This window comes from Anomaloglossus baeobatrachus, unplaced genomic scaffold, assembly GCF_048569485.1.
Source record: "Anomaloglossus baeobatrachus isolate aAnoBae1 unplaced genomic scaffold, aAnoBae1.hap1 Scaffold_396, whole genome shotgun sequence".
Lineage (NCBI taxonomy): Eukaryota > Metazoa > Chordata > Amphibia > Anura > Aromobatidae > Anomaloglossus > Anomaloglossus baeobatrachus.
The window spans coordinates 182,742-194,353 of record NW_027443298.1 but is presented as its reverse complement, the minus strand read 5'-3'; the positions used below and the strand labels follow the sequence as shown (position 1 = coordinate 194,353).

The 11,612-nt window shown below is 51.1% G+C and overlaps 1 pseudogene; it reads left to right on the top strand.

The window, feature by feature from the left end:
• Positions 1–412: 412 nt before the first annotated feature.
• LOC142276290 (U2 spliceosomal RNA) lies at positions 413–619 on the top strand (annotated as a pseudogene).
• The last annotated feature ends 10,993 nt before the right edge of the window (positions 620–11,612 follow it).

Sequence of the window (11,612 nt, the reverse complement as noted above, 5' to 3'; positions counted from 1 at the left end):
GGAAAGACTGCAAGGGGGAGGGGAGGTGCTTGTGTCCAAAAGGAGGAGTTATTCAGATTCATTGCAGTGGGCGGCGGCTGCAAAAAGCACCATTCTTCTTGTTTTTGCTCTGCAAAACAGCCTTTTCAAGGGTTGGCTTGGGTGACAAAATGTCTTCTGTAGGCGTGGGTTTGTCTCCCTCTCCCTAAGATGTGTCCGGTATAGGCCAGGGTGCCACTCAAGGCCGTAACCAATTCGGGTTATAGCTTCTCGGCCTTTTGGCTAAGATCAAGTGTAGTTTCGGAGGACGCTACCTTGGTCGGTACTGGAAGGTGCCTGGGATTGCACGTCTGCCGGCCTTGAGGAAGTGTGTGCGCCTTCTGGTGACACATAGCCCTCTTGTGCCTGGACGGTTCCCAGGCAACGGGAGGCGATCACCTTTGTTATTTTGAAGTCCTACTGATAAACAGAAAAAAAAAAAAATTAAATCTGTTCTTATCAGTTTAATATCTGATACGTCCCCTCTCTGGGGACCATATATTAAATGGATTTTTAGAACAAGGAGATGGAAAAAATCTTGCTCTGTCCACTCCACGCATTGACCTGGTATTGCAGTACCTCCAGGACCGGTGCACCCCTTCTTAACCCAGTTTCCAAAAGCAGAACTCAATTCACCTGATTCAAATGAGCCCCATTAGTGAATTGAAAGAAAGCAAAAACTTTATATGCACCTCAATTTGGCCAATTCACTTTTCACACTTTCACCCTTTTTTTTATCTTTCACACCTTTTACTTGCTTTATTGATGCAAAAAGCTGTGCCAAATAGCAAACTCATCTCCACTCAACTTGACCAACTCTGCTATGTCCCGTGCAGTATCTTATTCTCAGTCTTATCTAGATCATTTGCAATTGAATAGAATAGATCCCTTTTGGCTGCTTATGACTGTGTAAAATATGTAGTTTTACTGGGCTGGGATGAGAGAATCCATTGAAGCATGGTGTAGGGATTGTGGTTCCTGTGTGCTAAGAAGAGAGGCTGGCACCAGCCAGAAAGCCCCATTGCAGCCAATAATCACTTAATAACTTTTTCAACTTGTCATCATATGGGAGGCCTTCCATTCCTTGTAGTAGTCTAGTTGCCCACCTTTGAACTGACTCTAACTTCTGAATGTCCTTTTTAAAATGTGGAGCCCAAAACTGGTTCCCATATTCCAGATGTAGCCTTACAAGTGATTTATAGAGGTGTAACAATACGTTGGGATCACGGGATCTAATCTCCCTTTTTATACACCCTAAAATCTTGTCCCAAGCAGCATTCCATCAGCCTCTGGAAGGTTCCTGGCGCATTGCACAGCTCGAAGGGCATGCTTTTGAACTCGCAGAGACCCATAGGGGTGGCGAAGGCGGTCTTCTCCCGGTCTGCCTCAGCAACGGACACTTGCCAATAGTGACTAGTGAGATCAAGGGTAGAAAAATAATTTGCAGTTCTCAATGCAGCTAGCGATTCCTCAATACGGGGAGTGGTGCCGTCCTTCTTTTTTAACAGGATCAACAGAGCTGCCCAAAGGCTACAACTGTCACGGATAACCCCAGCCGCCTTCATGTTGCTCAACATGTCCTTGGTACACTGGCAATGTGAAGGTGGTATTGGCTTATAGCTCTCTTTGATGGGTGGGTGTGCGCCTGTGGGGATGTGGTGTTGGACCCCTTTTATTCCCCCAAAATCTAGCGGGCTTCCCACCGGTAACCCGCTCCCCAGCTTGGATGGATGCTGAGGGAGCCCCTTTTGCCCGCAGGCTCTGGCCCTGGGAACTGTAGCCTTGGCGGTGACTGTGCTTCCCTCTACGGTGTGAGCTGTTGCCTTCAATCGGGTCTTGACTGCTGGGAAACCCTGGAGGTTCCTGTCGCTAACGGATTTGACCGGTTTTACGGCGACTCCTAGCCTGGTCGGGGTCCGTAGGCCCTGCCGGATGGTGCTGGCTTCTCTTCACTCCCAGATCTGGTACCGGCGGGCCACCGCCCATCCCCGGTCCGTACGGTTCACTCCAATCAGCCTCTCCTGCAGAAGGTCACCACCGTCTGCCAACCTTGCTGAGTGCCCGGGCCACATACCCGGACACGGTCAGTCTCCTCTCCTCTTCACTTCTCTAACTCCAAAACTGATCTCTAATCTGACTCCTTTTCCCGCCTCCAGGACTGTGAACTCCTCGGTGGGTGGGATCAACCGCCTGGCCCACCCCCTGGTGTGGACATCAGCCCCTGGAGGAAGGCAACTAGGATTTGTGTTTAGCTTCGGTGTGCCTAGCCGGAGTGTAGAGTGTGTTGGTGTAGTACCTGTGACGACCTGGCTTGTCCAGGGCGCCACATTCCCCTATAGTAAAATGCAGACCGTCCGCGGGCTGCCCGTCCATCACCGGTTTTATTTTCACAACTGAAAAAGAATAAAACGGTAAAACATGTAAAAGCATCATAAACATTTTACAACGGTACAGCTTCCGCTCTTCTCCCACCCAAACAACCTGGCCCTGATGCTGCCCCTAAGAAGCGGGCAGCACCCCTTGACCCCAGTCCAGCACCAAGTTGCCCGAGCGGGTTCTGTCTCTTTCAGGGGGCCCACGTCCAAGGGGACCCCTGAACCCCCGGAGGATCGCCACCGGTTACGGTAGTGGCGGGCCTAGGCCATCCCTTTCCTCCAGGCCCATCCTCCCAAATCAGCCTCTCCGGAGGCGGTAACGGTGTCAAGCCAACAAACATTTTTATTTACATTGCACTAAGTTTGTGGTTGCCCTGCAAGTTCTCGGGCTTGTCCGTAAGCAGTTCCTTACGCAATGGTTGCACAGTCCCTACGGGGACAACAGTTGCCGGCAACGGCCGGTTTAATCACGGTTCAATCAGGTAAACTTCTTTGGTTGATCATCTTTACTTATCATTTAAAACTTTCAAACTGGTACACTCAACACATAAAGCCCCCCCCTTTTAAAGAGTAGTTTCCCTGTACCTAAGTGGGGGTCTACCTAGGTTGGGGCGAGTGGACCTTCGGGGTCCGGTGTCAGTGGTGACAGGCAGTGGGGCAGAGGGAACAGTCAGTTCCTCCTCCCTGCTATCATGTGGGGCAGGCGGAGGCGTAGGGGAGCTGGGTACAGGTACATCCCTGGGCACTGGCTCGCGGTTAACCGTTTCCATCATTTCTTCATCCACGGGTTGTGGGAACAGTATCACTGGAAGGATCACCGCACCGTTCTGTGTAGGCCAGTCTGCTGGAAAATCACCCATCATGGTGTGGATTACCTCATTTTCCTTCTCCACTGGACTGGGAACTGGAGCCTCATCCGCTACTCTCAATGCTGGTGGGCACTTCTTCAGGTGGTCTCGGGAAACCGTGGCCAAAGTCCCCCCCTGGTCACGGCTGATCTGGTAGGCCTTCCCATTCTCCCATCCTGTGGGCTGGACTACATACGGGGTTTTTTCCCATTGATCATCCAGCTTGTGGGCCCTTCTTTTCCGCTTCAGCACTACATCCCCAGGTTGGAAGGAACCGGCAGGCGCCTTCTTGTTGAAGCACTGCTCCTGTTGTCCCCGACTCCGGCACAAGTTCTTTTCAACATACTCCTGGACCTGTCGGTACTGTGTCCTCCGCCGAGTGTCCCATTCAGCTGTCGACAGGAGTGCTTCTGAAGCTTCCAAGCCCATTTCCAGATCCACTGGTAGCCGGCCGGGACGAGCTCTCATCAGGTATGCTGGAGTGCATTTCGTAGAGCTGGAAGGGATGTTGTTGTACATATCGACCAGGTCAGGTAGCTTCTCCAGCCACAGGTTCCGCTCTTCCAGTGGTAACGTCTTGAGGAGGCCCAGGACCAAGTGGTTCATCTTTTCACAAATGCCATTGGTTTGGGCGTGGTAAGGCGTGGTCCGGATTTTCTTGCAGCCGTACAACTGGCAGAATTCCTGGAATACCTCTGCTTCAAAGGCCGGACCCTGGTCGGTAAGCACCCTCTCCGGGTACCAATGCGGTCAACAGAAATAAGCCTGGAAAGCCTTAGCAGCGGTGCGGCCGGTTAAGTCCTTAACTGGGATAACCACCAGGAACCTCGAGTAGTGGTCTACGATGGTCAGAGCGTAGGTGTACCCACTTCGGCTGGGGGTGAGCTTTACATGGTCAAGGGCAACCAGCTCCAGCGGTTGGTGTGTAATGATCGGGTGTAGGGGTGCCTTCTGGCTGGCCTCGTCCTTCCTTCTCAATGCGCAAGGGCCACATTCTCGGCACCAGGCCTCCACAGATTCCCGCATTCCACTCCAATAGAACCGCTCTCTTAACAACATCTCTAGCTTCTTCCACCCGAAGTGCACTGCACCATCATGGTATGCTTGCAGGACGGTGGGCACGTTAGCCTGGGGAATCACCAGCTGGCGGATCTTCTCGTGAGTCTTTGGATTAATCAGCTCGCGATACAACTTCCCCTGGTGTAGGTATAGCCGGGTCCGTTCTTGCCACAGACGTTGGGCTTCGGCAGGGGCAGCAGGGTCTATCCCAGCAGAACCCTGTTCCACTAGAGTCTTGACCCGGCGGACAGCAGGTGCCTGGTCCTGAGCTTCCTGCCAGTCCTGTCGGGGCAGCGGATCCAGGTTCACCCGTTGTTGGTAGACGTGCACCTTCTCAGTGAATGGCCGGTGAAATGCAGGCAACTCGATCTCTTCGAGGTCATCATCCTCTGGCCCCTCTTCCGACAGGTGGGGCATCCGGGAGAGTGCATTGGCATTGACGTTGGTACGGCCGGCCCGGTACTTGATGGTGAAATCGTAGTTGGCTAACCTGGTCACCCACCGCTGCTCCAACGCGCCCAGCTTGGCCGTATCTAGATGGGTCAGCAGGTTATTGTCTGTGTACGCGGTGAACTTGGCTGCTGCCAGGTAATGGCGGAACCGCTCGGTGATAGCCCACACCAGTGCCAAGAGCTCAAGCTTGAAGGAGATGTAGTTCTCAGGGTTCCTCTCAGTCGGTCGGAGTTTTCGGCTAGCATAAGCTATTACCTTTTCCCTTCTGTCTTGGACCTGGGATAGAACAGCCCCCAAGCCCACATTGCTGGCGTCGGTGTAGAGGATGAATGGGCGGCTGTAGTCAGGGTACGCTAGGATTTCCTCTCCGGTCAGGGCTGTTCTCAGCTGGCGGAAGGATTCCTCATGCTTTTCTTCCCACACCAATGGGGCTACTAGGGATCTACCACCATTGGTCTGTCCTACGAGGAGGTCTTGCATGGGGGCAGCCATCTTTGTGTACCCCTTAATGAAGCGACGGTAATATCCCACCAGGCCCAGAAACTGCCTCACTTCCCTCACTGTGGTCGGTCTCGGCCAGTCTTGGATGGCGGTGATCTTCTCGGGGTTGGGGGCGACACCTTCCGCACCAACCACATGTCCTAGGTACTGCACTCTGGGTTTCAGCAGATGACACTTTGAGGGCTTCAACTTCATCCCATACTTGGCAAGGGACGCGAACACCTCGGCTAGGTGCTCCAGGTGGGCTTCATACGTCTGTGAGTACACAATCACATCATCCAAGTACAGCAAAACGGTCCCATAGGCAGTCTTCTCTCGGTCTTCCGGTGCCACGGCCACCTGCCAGTACCCGCTGGTGAGGTCAAGGGTGGAGAAGTAGTTAGCGGTTCTCAGCGAGGCCAGGGACTCTTTGATGCGGGGCAGAGGGTAAGCATCCTTATGCGTTATCTGGTTAATCTTCCGGTAATCCACACACATCCGCATGGTGCCATCCTTCTTCTTAACCAGCACCAACGGAGCGGCCCAGGGACTACAGCTGTCCCTAATAACCCCTGCCTCCTTCATGTTCCTCAACATGTCTTTGGCGCATTGGTAGTGCGCAGGGGGAATAGGCCTGTATCTCTCTTTAATAGGGGAGTGTGTACCGGTAGGGATGTGGTGTTGAACCCCTTTAATCTGCCCAAAATCTAGAGGGTGCTTGCTAAAAACCCGCTCATACTCCTGTACCACCCGGTATACCCCTTCCTTGTGGTGTATGGGGGTATCATCAGTGCCGACATGTAGCTCTCGATACCACTCGCCTAACTCCCCCAGGGATGAGTGGGAACCGGCAGCAGGCGGTGTGACCGGGGGAACGGCTTCATGGATCGTGTGGGGATCTAGAGTGAGCAATTTGGCAAGGGTAGCGTACCGGGTGGTGCATGAATGCACACATATTGGTTTTATAATCTTATTGTATTACTTTATATTCTTATTTCACTTGTGCATATCTCCACCATAATCCTGGCTAAGAAATATAGCTTTTTTTGGGGTACACAGGTAGTAAGGTCTTCTTTCTATTTCTTTAGGGGTGATATAGCCTGGTGGAACTCTAGACCTCTAACATTATATATGCACCCTTTTTCTTTATGGTTCTTGGACACCTTATAACATTCTTCCATACATATATATCTTTCTCATAAATTATAAATAATTAGGCATTTTTATATATTTTATTTACATTTTCATAAATAACTTTTTACAAAGCATGGGGGACATTCTCACATACATATAATTTTCATGTACGCATTCTGAAAATTTACGCATAAACCGTACACACTCCTTTTTGTAACAATTTCTATAACTCATTCGCTGAACTCTCATCCCGGATATTCATTCTTACACCGAATTTCCTGTTATAACACAACATTCATGATTTTTATTCAATTTATTTTTATTTTTTAGGTTTATTAGTAGTGATGAGCGAGTACTAAAAAGCTCGGGTGCTCGAAGCTCGGGCCGAGCCTCCCAAGATACTCGTGTACTCGGCCCGAGCACCGAGCCCAATGTTATCCTATGGGAGACCCGAGTATTTTTGTGAAATGACCACCGGCAGCATGTAGAAACCCTAAAAATGGCACAAAAGTCTCCGAAGAGTGCTCAAATGACATGGCAACAGCATGGGGAAGACCCCTTGAAGCATTTATCACTCAAAAGTCACAGCTGTGAATAATTTTGTCCGCGTTTTACGCCATTTTTACGGACTCACCAGAAAACCTTCCAAAATGACACCAAAATGATTTTTCATAGCGGAAATGTTAAGGGCACATACCCAATAGTGAGATAGAGCTAATGTATGTTACTTTTTGAGATCAATACATGAAAGATTTTACGTAAAACATTGTGTGGCACTCCGATGTCCCTGAGAAGAGACGTACATAAAGGCCTCTGAGTCTAATGTGCCCATTTTGAGGAACTGAGTCTTTGTAGTATTTTCCTTTGCCAGGGCAGTCCAAAATTGTGAGGTTCACCAATGCCCCTGCATACAGACGTGCATGATGGCCTGTAAACCTGAAGTGCCCATTGTAAGGAAGTGGGTCTATTGTAGTATAGCCCTTAGGCAGGGCAGCCAAAAATTGGGAGGCTCCACGTTGTCCCTGGATAGAGACGTGCATGAGGGCCTCAAAACATTAAGTGTCCAGTGTCAGGAAGTGGGTGTATTATAGTATAGCCCTTAGGCAGGGCAGCCAAAAATTGGGAGGCTCCATGTTGTCCCTGGATAGAGACGTGCATGAGGGCCTGTAAACCTGAAGTGCCCATTGGAAGGAAGTGGGTCTTTTGTAGTATAGCCCTTTGGCAGGGCAGCCAAAAATTGGGAGGCTCCACGTTGTCCCTGGATAGAGACGTGCATGAGGGCCTGTAAACCTGAAGTGCCCATTGGAAGGAAGTGGGTCTTTTGTAGTATAGCCCTTTGGCAGGGCAGCCAAAAATTGGGAGGCTCCACGTTGTCCCTGGATAGAGACATGCATGAGGGCCTCAAAACATTAAGTGTCCATTGTCAGGAAGTGGGTGTATTATAGTATAGCCCTTAGGCAGGGCAGCCAAAAATTGGGAGGCTCCACGTTGTCCCTGGATAGAGACGTGCATGAGGGCCTGTAAACCTGAAGTGCCCATTGGAAGGAAGTGGGTCTTTTGTAGTATAGCCCTTTGGCAGGGCAGCCAAAAATTGGGAGGCTCCACGTTGTCCCTGGATAGAGACGTGCATGAGGGCCTCAAAACATTAAGTGTCCATTGTCAGGAAGTGGGTGTATTATAGTATAGCCCTTTGGCAGGGCAGCCAAAAATTGGGAGGCTCCACGTTGTCCCTGGATAGAGACGTGCATGAGGGCCTCAAAACATTAAGTGTCCATTGTCAGGAAGTGGGTGTATTATAGTATAGCCCTTAGGCAGGGCAGCCAAAAATTGGGAGGCTCCACGTTGTCCCTGGATAGAGACGTGCATGAGGGCCTCAAAACATTAAGTGTCCATTGTCAGGAAGTGGGTCTTTTGTAGTATAGCCCTTTGGCAGGGCAGCCAAAAATTGGGAGGCTCCACGTTGTCCCTGGATAGAGACGTGCATGAGGGCCTCAAAACATTAAGTGTCCATTGTCAGGAAGTGGGTGTATTATAGTATAGCCCTTAGGCAGGGCAGCCAAAAATTGGGAGGCTCCACGTTGTCCCTGGATAGAGACGTGCATGAGGGCCTCAAAACATTAAGTGTCCATTGTCAGGAAGTGGGTCTTTTGTAGTATAGCCCTTTGGCAGGGCAGCCAAAAATTGGGAAGCTCCACGTTGTCCCTGGATAGAGACGTGCATGAGGGCCTCAAAACATTAAGTGTCCATTGTCAGGAAGTGGGTGTATTATAGTATAGCCCTTTGGCAGGGCAGCCAAAAATTGGGAGGCTCCACATTGTCCCTGCATAGAGACGTGCATGAGGGCCTCAAAACATTGTTCCCATTGCAAAGGAGCGGGTCTCCTGTCGTTGTAATGTCCATTCTGCAAAGAATGGGCGAAAAAATTTACCACTGGGGGTATACCTGAAACAAAGGCCTAACTCTTGTAACGGTCATCATGGTGGCGCATGAGGAGAAGGAGGAGCAGTCCAGCGATTATCCAAAGTCCAGAAGTGTGTACCCATGGGTGACTGGAGGTACATGGCAAATTCCCGTTACAAACTTTAAATTCCGCTCTCATTTGCTGGTGGTGTGGTGAAGTCTGGCCCAATCCAACCCTTGTTCATCTTGATCAGAGTCAGCCTGTCAGCATTTTCAGTTGACAGGCGGGTGCGTTTATCTGTAATGATTCCACCTGCGGCACTAAAAACACGCTCTGACAAAACGCTAGCGGCAGGGCAGGCCAGGACTTCCAAGGCGTAGAGAGCCAATTCATGCCACGTGTCCACCTTGGATACCCAATAATTGTAAGGCACAGAGGAATGTCGGAGTACAGTTGTTCGATCTGCAAGGTACTCCTTGAGCATCTGGGCAAACTTAGGATTTCTTGTGGCACTACCCCGCACCTCAGGGGCTGTGGTACGTGAGGGGCTGAGAAAACTGTCCCACATCTTAAAGACTGTTCCCCTACCTCTGGCGGATTGGACTTGTGCCTCTCTCGGCTGTACGCCTTGGTTGTCCACTGATTCCTGACCTATGCCGCTAGCGTTTTGTGAGGGGAATGCTTTGCCTACTTCCGTGACTATGGCCTTCCGGAACTGCTGCATTTTGGTTGACCTCTCCGCCTCGGGAATAAGAGACATAAAGTTCTCCTTGTAGCGTGGGTCTAACAGTGTTACCAACCAGTAATGATTGTCGGCCAAGATGTTCTTAACGCGAGGGTCACGAGACAGGCAGCTTACCATAAAGTCAGCCATGTGCGCCAGACTCTTAACAGCCAGGACTTCAGTAGCCTGACCAACACGTTGACTGAACATGCTGTCCTCCTCCTCCTCCTCCTCATCTACCCTGTCCTCTGGCCAGCCACGCTGAACCGAGGATATGACTGGTGTGCATGTCATATCCTCAATTTGGCCGGAGATTTGCTCCATGTCTTCATCCTCCTCCTCGTCATAGTCCTCCACTGCACGTTGTGATGAGACGAGGCTGGGCTGTGTGTTATCACCCACACCCACTACTGTTTCTTGCTGCAACTCATCGCGCTCCGCCTGCAATGCATCATGTTTGGTTTTGAGCAGAGACCGTTTTAGAAGGCAGAGTAGCGGTATGGTGACGCTAATAATGGCGTCATCACCACTCACCATCTTGGTGGAGTCCTCAAAGTTTTGGAGGATGGTACATAGGTCGGACATCCATCTCCACTCCTCAGGTGTTATGTGTGGAGTTTGACCCATTTCCCGACGGCTTAGGTGATGCAGGTACTCAACAACTGCCCTTTTCTGCTCACATATCCTGACCAACATGTGCAGAGTTGAATTCCAACGCGTGGGGACATCACACACCAGTCTGTGAGCCGGAAGATGCAAACTGCACTGAAAGCCGGCAAGGCCGGCTGAAGCAGTAGGTGACTTTCGAAAATGTGCAGACAGGCGGCGAACTTTTACCAGCAGATCAGACAGCTCTGGGTATGACTTTAGAAACCGCTGAACCACGAGGTTGAGCACATGGGCCACGCATGGAACATGTGTCAGCTGGCCTCGCCTCAAAGCCGCCACCAGGTTCCGGCCATTGTCACACACGACCTTTCCTGGCTTTAGGTTCAGAGGTGTGAGCCAGTGATCTGCCTGCTGTTTCAGAGCTGTCCACAGCTCTTCTGCATTGTGGGGTTTGTCACCTATGCAGATTAGCTTCAGCACAGCCTGTTGCCGCTTCGCCGAGGCAGTGCTGCAGTGCTTCCAGCTTGGGACTGGTGTGGAGGGTACAGTGGATGAGGATGCGCAGGAGGAGGAGGAGGCTGAAGAGCATGACATTCCGGAGCTGTAGAGTGTGGGTGAAACACTGACTGAGGTAGGGCCTGCAAACCTTGGTGTGGGAAGGACGTGTTCCGTCCCTCGCTCAGACTGGGTCCCAGCTTCCACAATATTAACCCAGTGTGCCGTCAACGAGATGTAGCGGCCTTGCCCACAAGCACTTGTCCACGTGTCTGTGGTTAGGTGGACTTTGGGTGAAACAGCGTTGTTCAGGGCACGTGTGATGTTTTGTGACACGTGGTTATGCAACGCGGGGACGGCACACCGGGAGAAATAGTGGCGACTGGGGACCGAGTAACGTGGGACAGCTGCCGCCATCAGGTCGCGGAATGCTTCTGTCTCCACCAGTCTAAAAGGCAACATTTCCAGCGCAAGCAGTCGCGAAATGTTAGCATTTAGAACTGTGGCATGTGGGGTGTTGGCAGTGTATTTGCGCCTGCGTTCAAAGGTTTGCTGAATGGATAACTGAACGCTGCGCTGGGACAAGGACGTGCTTGATGATGGTGTTATTTCTGAGTAGGCAACTGCAGGTGCAGGACCGGAGGAGGCTTGTTCGCAGGCAGCATGGACAGGGGATTGGCTCGCATGCACAACCAGCGAAGACGTAGCAGTGACATTAGCAAGCACTGCTCCTCGACTCTGTTGTACTTCCCACAAAGTCGGGTGCTTGGCTGACATGTGCCTGATCATGCTGGTGGTGGTCAGGCTGCTAGTTTTGGTACCCCTGCTGATGCTGGCACGGCAGGTGTTGCAAATGGCCTTTTTAGAATCATCTGGATACAACTTAAAAAACTGCCAGACTCGGGAAGACCTAACATTTGTACAGGCACCTTGTGTCGTGTTGTTGTTCCGGGGAATGGTTGCCTGACTTCTGCCTGGAGCCACCACCCTGCTTCTTACTGCCTGTTGGGATGCTA